The sequence below is a fragment of the Cyprinus carpio genome, chromosome B25, assembly GCF_018340385.1.
Source record: "Cyprinus carpio isolate SPL01 chromosome B25, ASM1834038v1, whole genome shotgun sequence".
Lineage (NCBI taxonomy): Eukaryota > Metazoa > Chordata > Actinopteri > Cypriniformes > Cyprinidae > Cyprinus > Cyprinus carpio.
The window spans coordinates 4,837,022-4,852,020 of NC_056621.1; the positions used below are offsets into that span (position 1 = coordinate 4,837,022).

A 14,999-nucleotide genomic window follows, 5' to 3' on the forward strand; every position below is an offset into this window, starting at 1 on the left:
ATAAATAAATGAATGAATGAATGAATAGATAAATAACTTATTTTATTAACATGTAATTTATAATAAATAAAATAACTGTTCAATAAAGCATAATGTTTAAAGTATGTTTTTGCAGAGTTATTAAAAAGACAGTTCATCCCAAAATTAAGAGTTTGTGCTTCAAACCCATGTTTTTCTTTTGTTGGACCCAGAAACTAGTTATTTTGCTTGTGGTATTTTGCATTATTTAGCTTAAATAAATGTTTTTTTGGTTGTTGTTTGTGTTTAATGCATGTAGCCTTTGGTAAAAAAAAAACAACAGCTAAAGCGGTAAAACTTAGAATTTTTAAAAAAAATTTTTTATAGGTTTTATATTTAAAACAAAATTTTTTCTCCGATTTCTATTTTTTATAAAAACAATTGTTTAATTGTTAGCTTTGTTGATAGGAGAGATAGATAGATAGATATGATAGATGATAAATAGGTATAATAACGGAATACTTAAAAAAATTAAAAAAGTAGTTTTGTGAAACTATTCGTTTTATTGGTTGTTGTTTCGGTGCAAAACTGTAAAGCCACTAAAAACTGGACTTTTATATGAAAACAGCAAGGTACTTCCGGTAGGCGGCGAGAAAGTCACGTGACGGTTTGTGTTTTCATGTGTCGTCATTGACTGTAGCGTAGGTGCTGCAGAGGTGTTTCTCCTGCTGTAGTGCACTCCTCTTGATGTCTGGTCTCGGCTGTGTCTCATAAGCTGCTCGTCTGTGTTGTCGTGCAGAAATGAGTGATGTTGTGGAGAAAACCCTCACTGCTCTGCCGGGTTTATTTGAGTCTCAAACTGGAGCTGCTAAGATCACCAACAGATTGAGACAACTCATCAAGAGCATCACAGAACTGACATCCAAACATGTAAGTTAATAATTAAAACAACATCGCAGGCATAAGCATAAATATAGATATTGACACGTCAAAAACGTGATATGGTGTCGGTTTCAGTTTAGCAAATCAGTACTTTATCTGGAAGGTATACAAGTTTTTATATTTCAAAATTTCATGATTTGAGGATAATTGATTACACGGAATAGGTGTAAATGTAAAAATACTAAACTTTAAAGTGAACAGCAAAAAGGTGGCCACTTCCAACTTCAAATACTACAACTACTTCTAATAATAATAATTTACAATATACAAAATGTACACTATCAAGGTCCTAGCAACCACGTATTAAAATGCAATGCTGTGCTCTTGATTTTAAAGCACCTTCTCATTTTGATTTGCCTTTGCAGGAGGAGGAAACCTCATCAAACGGGAGCTGTCTGCCATCAAAGAGCAGGGGTTTCGTCTCCCAACACCACCATGGTGAGCGATACAGACCATACCATCATCACGGTCACTCAGAACTTCAGATGCTGGTTATTTGACCTCAGTGTGTGTGTTACAGAAGCAGATGAGAGAGATCATGGTGCGAGCCATGTACTGTGAAATGCTGGGCTACGACGCCTCCTTCACCTACATTCACGCCATCAAACTGGCCCAGCAGGGCGGCGTGCTGGAGAAGAGAGTGGGTACGTTTGCACCCCATTTCCACTCCTCACCATATATCACTCCAATAACACACACACAGTACACTTTATACAAGCTCCAAGATTAGTCTCAATGATAAATGTACAAATTATAATTAAAATGCGTTTAATAATAAAAATATTTTATGTGTTATACATTATAACAATCATTATTTTCATTCATTTTGCCATTAATTGTAATAATCCAGCGAGATTTGTCTAAAAGTGCCTAAAACTTTTAACAGTACTGTAGCTTTGCAGATAGGTTTCTTTTAGCATCTTGGAGACACTGGCACAGTTCTTCTGGATTGAGTCTGTCTCAGTTTGTTCTGTGTCTTCATGTCATTTCAGACAGACTGCTGATGATATGAGATCAGATCTCTTTTTTGTGTTCTGATTTTTTTGTTTTAAGAAATCATATCTGGATGGATTATTACAATTAATGGCAAAATGAATGTTTGGATATTTCCTACTGACACACTACAGAAAAAGATAGAAATAAATAACTTAAAACCATTTTCAGCTGGTGAAAATACTAGTGTTCTAATCATTTTGTGCCACCACTGCATGTGTGTATCTATATATACAAAATATAATTATTTTATAAATATATTCGATTACAGAAAATATTCAATTATACAAATCTACAGTAATTTGTGTCTATATTAAAACAAATAACTTATGCAAAAAAACTACTTTTTTTTATTGTAATAACTCTAGACCTCCATTTAGAGATTCTTCATGAAAAAAGTTAATTATGTGATTTTGTTTTGTATTTTTTTATTTTAATCTATTACATTTTTTTTCAGGGTACCTTGCAGTGTCTCTTTTCCGTAATGAAGGCCATGAATTGTTGTTGCTGCTGGTAAACACAGTTTAAAAGTGAGTTTGGTTCTTATTATCTTTAAACGGCCCTGTTATGTAAAATGTGTGGCTGAGCGTCTCATGCGTGTGTGACAGGATCTTCAGAGCACTAACCTCATTGAAGTGTGCATGGCGTTGACTGTTGTAGCTCAGGTGTTTCCCAAAGACATGATACCTGCTGTCCTTCCTCTGGTAGAAGACAAGCTGTCACATCCGAAGTAAGCCAGAGAGACTCACTCCTCCACAATACACACAAGTCTCAGAGATATTCATTATTTCAACACTCGAAGATATCTAAAAGCCAGTGTTATTTTGTTATAATTTATTTCATATTATAGTGTTTAGTAATATTTTGAATTAGCTTTTATACTTTTAGCTTTGATATATATTTTTGTCTAAGTTTTGGTAGTTTTGTTGTGTGCTTTTGTAATTTGTATAGTTTCTCATATATTTCTACATAGCTTTTTTTGTTTTTATGTTGGTTTTAGTAATTTAATGCTTTGGCTTTAAGCCAACTTTAAGTTTTTCACAGAATATTTATGATTGATTTTATTCCAGCATTATTTCAGTTAATTCTTTCCAGTTAACAAAGTCTTTTATAATAATATATAGTATATAATAATATATATATATATATAGTTTTAGTTAACTATAGCAAAAGTGTCCAATAACCACCATTTTTGCATTATTTGTAAATTACATTAATAAAACATTTTATATAAATATATGTACTTTTTAAAATATTGTTTAATATTAATTTTTACAAATACTTATTTAATTTACATGTGAACACCGCTGTTGCTTGTTGAATCTACCTTCATGCATAGAACCTGATTAATGGAAATTACCTAAATAATGAATTAATTAAGAAGAAAAGTGTAAATATTGGCAAAAAACATTTGTATATTGGTCAATTTGATTATCAGTCTAATATTAACTCTTTCTTTCCTGTCTAAGGAGATCATTCGGAGGAAAGCCGTCCTGGCGTTGTATAAGTTTTATCTTATAGCTCCAAATCAAGTCCAGCACATTCATGCCAAGTTTCGCAAGGCCCTGAGTGACAAAGATCCGGGTGTCATGGCATCTTCCTTACATATTTACCTACAGCTGATCAGGGTCAGTCTCCAACATACAGCATGCTCTTAGAATCTCAGTATTCATGACGGGTGGCTTTGTATTATGAAAGTGAGCCATCTTTTGCATTATAATAGAGACAGTTTTTGTCCTAACCGTAACATCTGCATCCAGCTTTATATTAAACGTTAAACACATTCTGATTTAATTTTGTCCCATCATCCAGTATTTCACTTTCAGTAAATAAAAATGTCTTGTCGGTCACATCTGATGTTTTTGTCTTCATCAGGAGAGTCCGGACAGCTATAAGGACCTGACGGGTAGTTTCGTCACCATCCTGAAGCAGGTGCTGGGTGGGAAGCTCCCGGTGGATTTTAACTATCACAGTGTTCCTGCGCCGTGGCTGCAGATCCAGCTGCTCCGGATCCTCTCGCTGCTCGGGAAAGAGGACCAAAGGTACCGAGGGGCCGCCATGCATATACAAGCTGCGTGCCAATGTGTATACTTACATTATGCAATAAAAAGTACATACCTGAATGGAAAATGTGTTGATTTTTCAGCACCAGCGAGCTGATGTATGAAGTTCTGGATGAGTCTCTGCGCAGAGCGGAAATGAACCACAACATCACTTACGGTGAAATCCTCTTTTTTAATGGACCAAATGGCAATTTGTGTTCAAAATGAATTCATCTAATACATAATGTGTCTTTCAGCAGTGTTGGTTTTTATATTTCTATTTAGTTTTTGTTTGTTTTTAAATTTATTAATTAAGATTTAGTAATTTAGTACAACTCGGTATTTTCATTTAAGTTTACATTTTTCATCTAATACTGATGTTATTATATATCAGCTTTTTATAAATTAATGAAATGCAGAAGCTTTTTAAGTTTATTTGTTTTATTGTTATTTTATTTGTGCTTTTTTATTTTGTTTGTTTTTATTGAAGTTAAGTAATTTAACACTTCAGTGAAATTTGTTTTATTTTAGGTAGTTGCCAAAAAAATAATTTCTAATTTTAAGTATTTAAATTTTTCGTCTAATACTTTTATTTTATTTCAGCTTCATTTCAAATAACGAAAGCGATCCTTAATAGTTTTAGTATTTAATTACAATACTAATTGTTTAGAGTGTTCAATAACCACTATGCAGAATGTTTATTTTATTTCCTCTTTTTAATGCAAGAATATCTAATCATCATAAATCGTCTCTTCTAATGGAGTGAATGATAATTTGTCAGCAAAATGTTCACAAATAACACACAATGTCTGTTTCAGCAATCCTGTATGAGTGTGTGAAGGCTGTCTACACCATACACCCCAAAGCTGAGCTGCTGGAAAAAGCCGCGAGATGCATTGGGAATTTTGTTCTGTCTCCGAAGATCAACCTCAAATATCTTGGTAAAATTCCTGGCTGCTTTTTTGGTTTTCACTAGTTAGTTAACCTGAACTCACTTTAACTGCTCATATATTGGTGCATTGTCCAGGTTTGAAAGCCTTGACGTATGTCGTCCAGCATGATGCTAAACTCGCCCTGCAGCATCAGATGACCATCATTGAGTGTTTGGATCACTCAGATTTCACTATTAAGAGAGAGGTAATGAACAAACCACACCTAAAGTTGTCATAATTGTGAAAAAATCCATAATTTTTACTTTTTATGTCATAATTGAAACTTTTTTTCATGATTCTAATTTTTTTTCAGGCCATAAATGTAACTTTATATCTCAAAAGTGACTTTTTATATCATAATTATGAATTTTGTGTCATAATTTCGACTTTTTAATTCATAAATATTACTTTGTGGTAACAGCAACAAATCAAAAAGAAAATCCAACTTGTAAAACATCCAAAACTGGTAAACGAATGTGATGCTCTCGCAAATATTATAAATTAGCTCAATAATTGATTTAAAGGGATAGTTCACCCAAAAATGAAAATCCGGTCATTGATTACTCACCATCATGTCGTTCCAAACCCATAAGACCTTCGTTCATCTTCAGAACACAAATTAAGATATTTTTGATGAAATCCGAGAGCTCTCTGACCCTCCATAGACAGTAATAAACATGATCAAGGCTCAGAAACGTAGCAAGGACATCGTTAAAATAATCCATGTGACATCAGGGGTTCAACTGTAATTTTACGAAGCTACGAGAATACTTTTTGTGCGCAAACGAGAAAACAAAAATAATGACTTTATTCAACAAATCATCTCCTCCGTGTCACCCTTGGGCCATTTTGAGAGTATCATATACATAAATAATGTATATACGTGGATACTTTGTGTATGTTGTTTACGCTTCGATCTGAACGTAAATAACGTATCTGTGTACATACCTTGTTTACGTATGTGATACTCTCAATATGGCGCCAGGGTGATGCGGAAAAGACAAATTGTTGAATAAGATCATTATTTTTGTTTTCTTTGCGCACAAAAAATACGATTCTTGCGGCTTCGTAAAATTACGGTTGAAGCCCTGATGTCACATGGAGTATTTAAACGAAGTCCTTGCTACGTTTCTGAGCCCTGATCATGTTAATTACTGTCTATGGAGAGTCAGAGAGCTCTCGGATTTCATCAAAAACATCTTAATATGTGTTCTGAAGATGAACGAAGGTCTTGCAGGTTTGGAACGACATGAGGGTGAGAAATTAATGACCGGATTTTCATTTTTGGATAAACTATCCCTTTAATATAAGATTTATGTTGATCTGCATATTCTTAATTCCCAACAAATCAAGCGTCTTGTGTTTTAGACTCTTGAATTGCTGTTCAGGATCACAAATGCTCAGAATGTGACCGTGATCGTTGAGAAGATGCTGGACTTCCTGCGCAGTTGCAACGACGAGCACACCATCATCCATCTGATTGGGAAAGTCGCAGAGCTCGCTGAGAAATATCCTTTTAATAAACCAGAGTTTATGAATACACTACTTCCAATGAAATGCTGAATGTCAGCTATTATGTTCCTATATAAAAACCCTTACGTTTGCTCCAGATAACTCGTGGTTCATTCAGACGATGAATGATGTTTTTTCCATTGGTGGAGATTTGCTGCAACAAGACGTCCCAAACAACTTCCTGCGACTGCTGGCGGAGGGTAAACCAGAAGTATAGACAATCTAAGAGCTGAAAACTGTAGTAGAAGGTGTTTTATTTTATATTTATGATGTTTTTTTTTTTTGTGTGTTTTTGTCTCAGGCTCTGAGTCTAAAGAGGAAGATGATCAGTTACGGCTTTATGCTGTCGAGTCGTATCTGACTGTGCTGAAGGGACACACTTCTCATCTGCCCCAGTGCTTCTTACAGGTCATGAGCTGGGTGTGTACTACATATATTTATTTTCACACATACACAGCACAGTTTTGATGATTCACAAAATAATTCTACTTTAAGGCTGATTGAAATTCTAGTGACAGGCTTCCAAATGAATTTCAAAACACCTGATAAATTGAGAAAAAATATTTAAAAAAATATAATTCCAAAAATATGTTTATTAGGAAAATACATTAAAATCCTTATATTTAGAGGACAAAAAATCTTTAACCTAAATAAACTTCTGAAGGTGAATTTTCTGATGAAGGGAAAGACTTGCAAGTTACCACAGGTGTTTTCTTCAGTAGATGGATTTTACAATTTGCACTTTAATATCAGTTGGTATTTTATTTGCTCAAAAAAAACTGTTTGTATTTATTAGTAATCAGTTAGGACACATTTAGTGTTTTTATTCAGCTAATTCACGTCACATTTTTCATAAAGTGCTTAATGCAGTAGATTGTTTCAAAGCTTTTTCACAGTCATAAAGAGGAAAATATTAGCGTTAATGTTGCAAAATCTTTATTCAGTCTTCAATTTGAGCTGTAAAGCAGCTCTACAAAAGACAACAATGCAGTGTGTTTTTGTGTTCTCATCTGATATTTTCTGAATATTAATTGTCTTTTAAGAACCAGCTGAGCATCATATAATTATTATGTAATATTAATATTAAATACATCAAATTTTTATTAAATTATTATATTATTTATTTACCTTTTACTTAATATTAATTAATTAATACATTTTTAATGTTTACTTAATATTACCTAATATATTTAAAGCAAAAAAACTTTTTATTTTTATGCTATGCTGATAACTATTATTTAATTTTATTTATAATTTTATATGAAATATTTTGATATTTTATTTAGTTTTATTTATTTACACAAAAATAAAATCCAGCATTATAACTGGTAGTATAAAGATGGATAAATGGTTAATCCTTTTAAAACTGTCATGGAAACTTAAATTGGATACTTTTTGATTAAAAATGATAAAATAAGCCCTGTGTGTGGTGCTTTTTCAGTTCTGAGACATTAGCTTAGAAACATGCTAACATCAAAATCTATTGGAATAAACTGCAAGTGTCTGTTGCCTTTGAAATGAAATGATGATGTTCTGATATGTTCTGATAAACTGATATTTGTTCATCGATGTGAGCTCAGGTGCTTGGAGAATACGCTCACCTCCAAGAGTCCGTGGACCGGCGCGAGGTCATCCGGCTGCTGACGCAGCTGCTGGATCAGAGAAGCGTGAGCTCGGAGACACGGGTCTGGATTCTTTCTGCGCTGACCAAGATCCCTGAGGGCCAGACAGACTTGATTCTGGACCTGGCTGAGAGTCTTTCATCCTCCCAGGACACGGTGCTCCGTCAGCAGGCCCAGGAGCTGCGGCACCTCAGCCAGGACTCACAGCTCCATGAGTGGGTCCTGCCCCGTGGAGCACCCTGGGACGGCATAGAGGTAGCAGGCCTTATTGTTTCTCCCTATTATGACAAGTTCTTTTTATTAAAGCTACGTGAGTTAACATTTGGTGCTCTAGCAGGTAAATACACAAAACTCATTATATGAATTTTGTACATTTTGATCAAAAAAAGTAACATAGTGTACCTTTAAGGATATTTTCCACACTAAACAGCCAGATTTAGAGAACTTCAAGTGAACAAAACAGTAATTTGGTGGTGTAACATATTATACACGATAAGATTTGTTTAAAAGAAGTCTCTTCTGCTCACCATGGCTGCATTTATTTGATCAAAAATGCAGTAAAAAAAATACAGTAATATTGTGAAATATTGTTACAAATTATAATAACTGGAAGATATTTGTGCTTTTGTGTATTGTGTGTTTTGAAATTTAATTTTTTTTTTTTTTTATAGCTGTGTTTTTATTAATATTTAATTTTTTTCGCATTTTAAAAATAATTGTATGCTGATTTGCTGCTCAAGAAACCTTTCTGAACATCAGTGTTGAAAACAGTTGTGCCGCTTCATATTTTTATATAAACTGATATTTTATATAATGTATTATTTGATGAATAGGAAGTTCAAAAGATCAGAATTTATTTAAAATAGAAATCTTTTGTAACATTATAAATGTTATTTACTTTTGATCAATTTAATAAAAGTATTAATTTCCTTTGAAAATATTTGTATTGATCCCGAACTTTTAGTGTAAGTGTGAACAACAGTTTTGTTCACAAGGCATGTTTTGAGCATTCAACTAAGTAAGAACATCTTCCAAACCGCTGTGTAAAATCGCCCCAAAATCCCCAAAGATTCAAACCTGTTGCTGTAGTTTGTGTATTTTCTTCACAGGTTGATTCTTCTCTGTCATTTCTTTTGGACTTGAGGTTTGTGTCTGAGGCTTTGGCTGCAGGAGCCGCACCATATAAACCCCCTCATCAGAGACAGGAAGAGCTGTGTGAGGACAGGAGGTACAGCCATTATTCACCCTCATCACAATGCTTGCTGTTATTTATACTACAGTAAACCAGTCTTAAGTAGCACTGGTATTATAGAAGTAGCCAACAATACATTGTATGGGTCAAAACTATCATTTTTCATTTATGCCAAAAATCATTAGGAAGTAAAGATCATGTTCCATTAAGATATTTTGTAAATTTCCTACCATAAATATATCAAAACTTAATTTTTGATTAGTAAAATGCATTGCTAAGAACTTCATTTGGACAACTTTAAAGGCGATTTTCTCAATATTTTGATTTTTTTTTTTTTTTGCACCCCAGATTCTAGATTTTCAAATCAACTTTAAAGGCGATTTTCTCAATATTTTGATTTTTTTTTTTTGCACCCCCATATGTGTATGCTGCCCTTAAAATGAGCAGTTCACCAAAAATGAATATTTGTCATCATTTACTCACCCTCATGTCATTCCATACTGTTTATGATTTTTGTAGCATTGAATCTGGAGCCGTACAGTTTTTTCTCTGCCTGTAAGTTTATCATCATGTAGCATCACTGACAGACAATCTCCCACACTACTGTCCGTCAGTTCAGGACTCTCAGGAAACAGCGCTGAACTCTCACAGAAAGGCAGGGTGAGTATCTATACTCAGCATGTACGATATTTACTGTCTTTGGTTGTACACAACCACTCAAAAGTTTGGATCTGCAGTAAGATAATACTTTTATATTCAGCAAGGTTGCATTAAATTTTATCATAAGTGGTGGCAGTAAAGACATTTATAATGTTAATAAATGTTGTTTCTTTTGAATGTTCTATTAAAGAATTGGTTTTCACTTTTTTTGATGATTGAACATTGATAATAATAAAAAATATCATTTCGAAGTAGCAAATTGCATATTAGAATGATTTCTGAAGGATGTGACACTGAAGACTGGAGTAATGATTCTGAAATTCAGCTTTGCATCACAGGAATAAATTAGAAAAAAATTTAATATAAATGTAATGTTTTCACAATATTATTACCCTTTTTTTTTTACTGTATCATGCCTTTTGGACAAATAAATGCAAACCTTTGTGAGAAGAAGAGACTTCAGTAAAAACATTAAATCTCAGTGAGCCATACATTTGAAACAGTACTGTATATATTTTACAGGGTGCATCTCAGAAATCTTTTCTCTTATTTGCTATACAAAAAAAAATTATAATATCCATGATTAAAAGTTCTCTTTTTTTGTAACTGAGAATATTTTTTTTTGTTTTTTAGGGGGGATAAATTCAAAAAGTGAAATTTTCATATATTCTATTAATTCATTACATGTAAAGTAAAACATTTCACAAGTTTTTTTGTTTTAACGTTTTGATGATTAGAGCTTACAGCTCGTGCATGGTCTTCATTTGTCTTTTTTCTGAGTCAAAAATCCATTCTTTTTGGGTGTCTCTCAACAGAAAAATACTTAGAACAATATTTAGTGATTGACATTTGAGACGCGGGGGCGTGGTCGCATTAATTAAATGACAATCCCTAATCACAGTATAAAGGTTTAAAAGTCTTTCAGGTATGTCATCTTGTTCTTCGTTGAGTATGTCACACGTCAATAAGACGCATTTGTATCGAAGGGAACAAACTGCTGACACTCCTTGTTTGTTATCTTTTTTTTAAGTGCCAAAGTGGTGTCTGTAAGAAAAAAGTAGACAGATTATTGACACTTTATCCTACGATCAAAGAGTTCTTTTCGGGTAAGAAAATCACAACGCGTAAACGGTTTATTCGAGTCGAGAGGGTATAAAAATTACTGATAAATTTCTGGTGGTCTGCTGAACCACAGAGTGCTTGGAAATGGTCCGAAGACAAGACACCCTCCACAAATATATTAAATTACGAAAGTTGACTGGACAGGAAGATGCAAAGTGACTGGGTAGGAAAAGGTGCACAAGCAACAGGGATACCGCAAGCTTGAGAATCCTGTCAAACAAAGTTGATTCAGACACTTGGGAGAGCTTCACAAGGAGTGGACTGAAGCTGGAGTCAGTGCATCAAGAGTCACCCTGCTCAGACGTCTTCAGGAAAACAGCAACCAAGCCACTTCTGAAACAGAAACAATGTCAGAAGCATCTTACCTGGGCTAAGGAGAAAAAAACTGGACTGCTGCTCAGTGATCCAAAGTTCTCTTTACAGATAAAAGTAAATTTTGCATTTCATTTGGAAATCAAGGTCTGGAGGAAGACTGGAGAGGCACAGAATCCAAGCTGCTTGAAGTCCAGTGTGAAGTTACTGAAGTCCGTGATGCGTTTGGGAGCCGTGACGTCTGCTGGTGTTTGGTCCTTTTGTGTTTTATCAAGTACCAAGTCAATGCAGCAGTGTAGCAGGAGATTTTGGAGCACTTTTATGCTTCCATCTGGCTGAATGAAGCTTTATGGAGATGATGATTTCCTTTCCAGCAGGACTTTAGCACCTGCCCACAGTGGCCACAAACTACTTCCAAGTGGTTTGCCGACCATGATATTATACTGTGCTTTGATTGGCCAGCCAACATGCCTGACCTGAAAACCCCCATAAGGAATCTATGGGATATTTTTCAAGAGAAAGATGAGGACCATCACTGATGCTGGAGTTTGTGCTAAAGAGCCCCAACCAAGTATTGAGTACAGAAATTGGAAGCATACTTTAAAGAACTTGAACTTTTCTGTTTTTTGCAAATCCTTTTTTTTGATTGATCTTAGTAAATATCTAAAATTTTGAGATACTGGATTTTTTTGACTTCCGTGAGCTGTAAGCCTAAATCATCAAATTAAAACAAAAAACTTGAGAAATGTTTACTTTTAAATGTAATGAATCTAGATATAAGAAAGTTTCACTGTTTTTGAATAAGTTAAATAAAATTTTTTTTTTTCACAAAATTCAATTTTTTTTGAGATGCATCTGTATTATCACAATGTTTGTATATTAACTTTGTGTATCATTTCAGCTCCAACAACTCTGATTCTTGAAGGGTGTAAAGAGAGTTTTGGGGGAAAGATGGGTATCTTCCACAAAAAGAAGCAACAGCACCTCCGGTGGATGAACCCAGTGCTGCAGTTCAGCCTGCCAGCCAACAGGAGGCAGCAGAGAGAATAGAGCCACAGCCGGAGCCCCCTCGACGCAAAACCAGGACAACAGCAGCTGGCTTCCTCCTCGTTTGTTTGGTGGTTTATGGGAAGTCGGGAGCTCCGTGTCTCTGGTGAAAAATTATTTTATGATGGATTTGTGATTTAATTTTTAAAGTTAATAGTGGGTTTATCTTACCATCTTGTATTGATGACACTAAATATCCACTCACTCAAACCACATGCATTGCATTTGGTTCTGGAAATGCCAATTGTTCTGATTCCTCTCAGCTGGGGAAATCCGAAAGGCCGCCGCCCCCCTCGCTTTAGAAAAAAGCCCCGCCCACACGAGTCATCATCATCATCAGGCACCGCAAGAGGTCTTCCGACTCCTCCTCTCGCTCCTCGCGTAACACGACTGACAGCTTCCTGTATGGCAGTTTCCCAGAGGAGGAGCCAGCCACGTCCATATCTACCTTTGACCACCACCCCCAAATCCACCACAGCCAATGGCCTGTCTCAAAACAAAGACACTAAAGAAGAGACAGACATGCAAACACGTCTCAGATATTAGGTGTGGTGATATGGTTATAGTGCGGCCCAGTACAATCCAGGACAAACATCCTCCATCCGTGTCTTCAGATCTGACCGCGCTGTTCACCACAGCATACCCGCTGACCCTCAAAGACCTTCCTCACTCTGATGTCATCAGCGCTGACCTCTGGACCCCAGCCTGTCTCTGTCCTCCTGCCGTCTGTTCAGGGATGAAGCTTTGCTGCTTGTGATCTTCATATCCAACTGCACAGAAACTGTAATAAAAGACGTTGCGGTGCAGCTGACCTGTGAGGAGCTGAAGGTGTGTACTGGTCGGAAAATATCTTAATAATATTATGCAATAAAATAAAATGGGACGTCTTCTGTCTTAGACGGCGAGTTTTGAGAGGGAACGTCATGGACTGTCTGGAGGCCAGGAGTACATCTGTGGGTCATTATGCTCTCCTGATGGACGACCCTCACACTAACGTGTCCTTAACCGGGACCGTCTCTTATCAAACACAACCGGGACACACAAACACACTCCCTTTCTCTGGGACACTGTCCACAGCAGACTTCATCAGGTAATGTGTGTCAAAACAACTTTACATTAGTTTTCTTTAGTGCTGTCAGACGATTAATCGCATCCAAAATAAAAGTTTTTGTTTACATAATATATAAGTGTGTACCTGTGTATATTTATTATATGTATATATAAATACAAACACATGCATGTATATATTTAAGAAAAATATGTTATGTTTATATATCATTTAAAATATAACAATATAAATGTATTTACAGGTACATGTAAATATTTTCAAAATATATACTGAATGTGTGTGTATTTATATATAAATGTACTTCAAAAAATAATTACAGTTTACTTATTGATTTCACATTGTATTGCAAAACACTTCTGCTGCTGTTTGAGGAGGGATACGGGTAAGTTTAGGGACAGGTTTGATGGTTATTGGTAGGTTTAAGGGTGGGTTAAGGAGTAAAAAGCTGATGATACATGGGGGCAATTCTTTGAGCAGTTTTTGCCGGGCAACTTTTTTAAGCAATGTTGCCTGGGCACTCAATCTGGATACTTTAGATTTTTTTTTTTCCCAAGCACATTTTACCAATTCCAAACCACATCAAACTTAATAATAAAAATAACATTCTGAAGTATTGTGAAATATCTTAAGTCGAAGTTTTATATAGGGTTTGGACAGATCCATTGTGTGTGACTCTTGAAGGACCAGCACCACATCTTCTTGTACCATTGTTTGAAGAATTTATCTTCCAGAATCTGGCAGTAAGTCTTAGGAGCTCATTTTTTATCCCATCTTCTATCCTGAAAAGTCTGTCTTGCAGGATTGACTTAAAAGAACTCCTAAAACTTACTGCCAGATAAATTCTTCAAACTTTTTTATAGATATATATATATATATATATATATATATATATATATATATATATATTTGTTTGGTTGCTTCATGTATTTGGAGGAAAAAAAACATCCTAAATTATCTTCTGAAGGTGAGTTTTTCCAGTGGAGTTAAAGATGTGCACATTGCCCCCCCCACACACTGAATATAAAATGAAAGTGAACACAAACACCAACAGATGACTTTAAAGCATTCGTTTTGTTGCAAGCTTTTTGAGTTTATGAGACTTATTTTAATGAACTCATTTTTCTCTGTCACACACAGGCCTTTGGTCGTAAGCACAGAGGAATATGGGAAACTCTGGCTGTCTCTGTCTCATGACGTCAAACAGAATCTGAAACTGCTCACAGATGCCAGTGACCCGCTCAGAACCACCCTGAACGCTCTCAAAGACGCCCTACAGCTACATGTAGTGGACATTATCGGTAAAACATCTTTCAGTTCACTTACTTTCACGTGACTTGCAGGCATTTTATATTCCATTTCAAGCATGCACCATTACTGACTATAATTTACACACTGTTTAGGGAAGCGGCTCATCAGTCATGTGTTGTTGTTTCAGGTTCAGAGGGAATCGTAGCATGTCGGCTGCTCAGCGGCGCCCCCTGTCTCCTGCACTGCAGAGTGAACGGCGCTGCTCTGGCCATGTGGCTGCGCTCTCCTCATCCTGCTCTCCCAGACTGCATCCTGTATCACTGCCAGAGAGCGCTGGCACACCACTGA

The 14,999-nt window shown here is 35.4% G+C and overlaps 1 pseudogene; it reads left to right on the forward strand.

Annotated features, from left to right (window-relative positions):
• The first annotated feature begins 613 nt into the window (after positions 1 to 613).
• On the forward strand, positions 614 to 14,999 carry LOC122142374 (annotated as a pseudogene).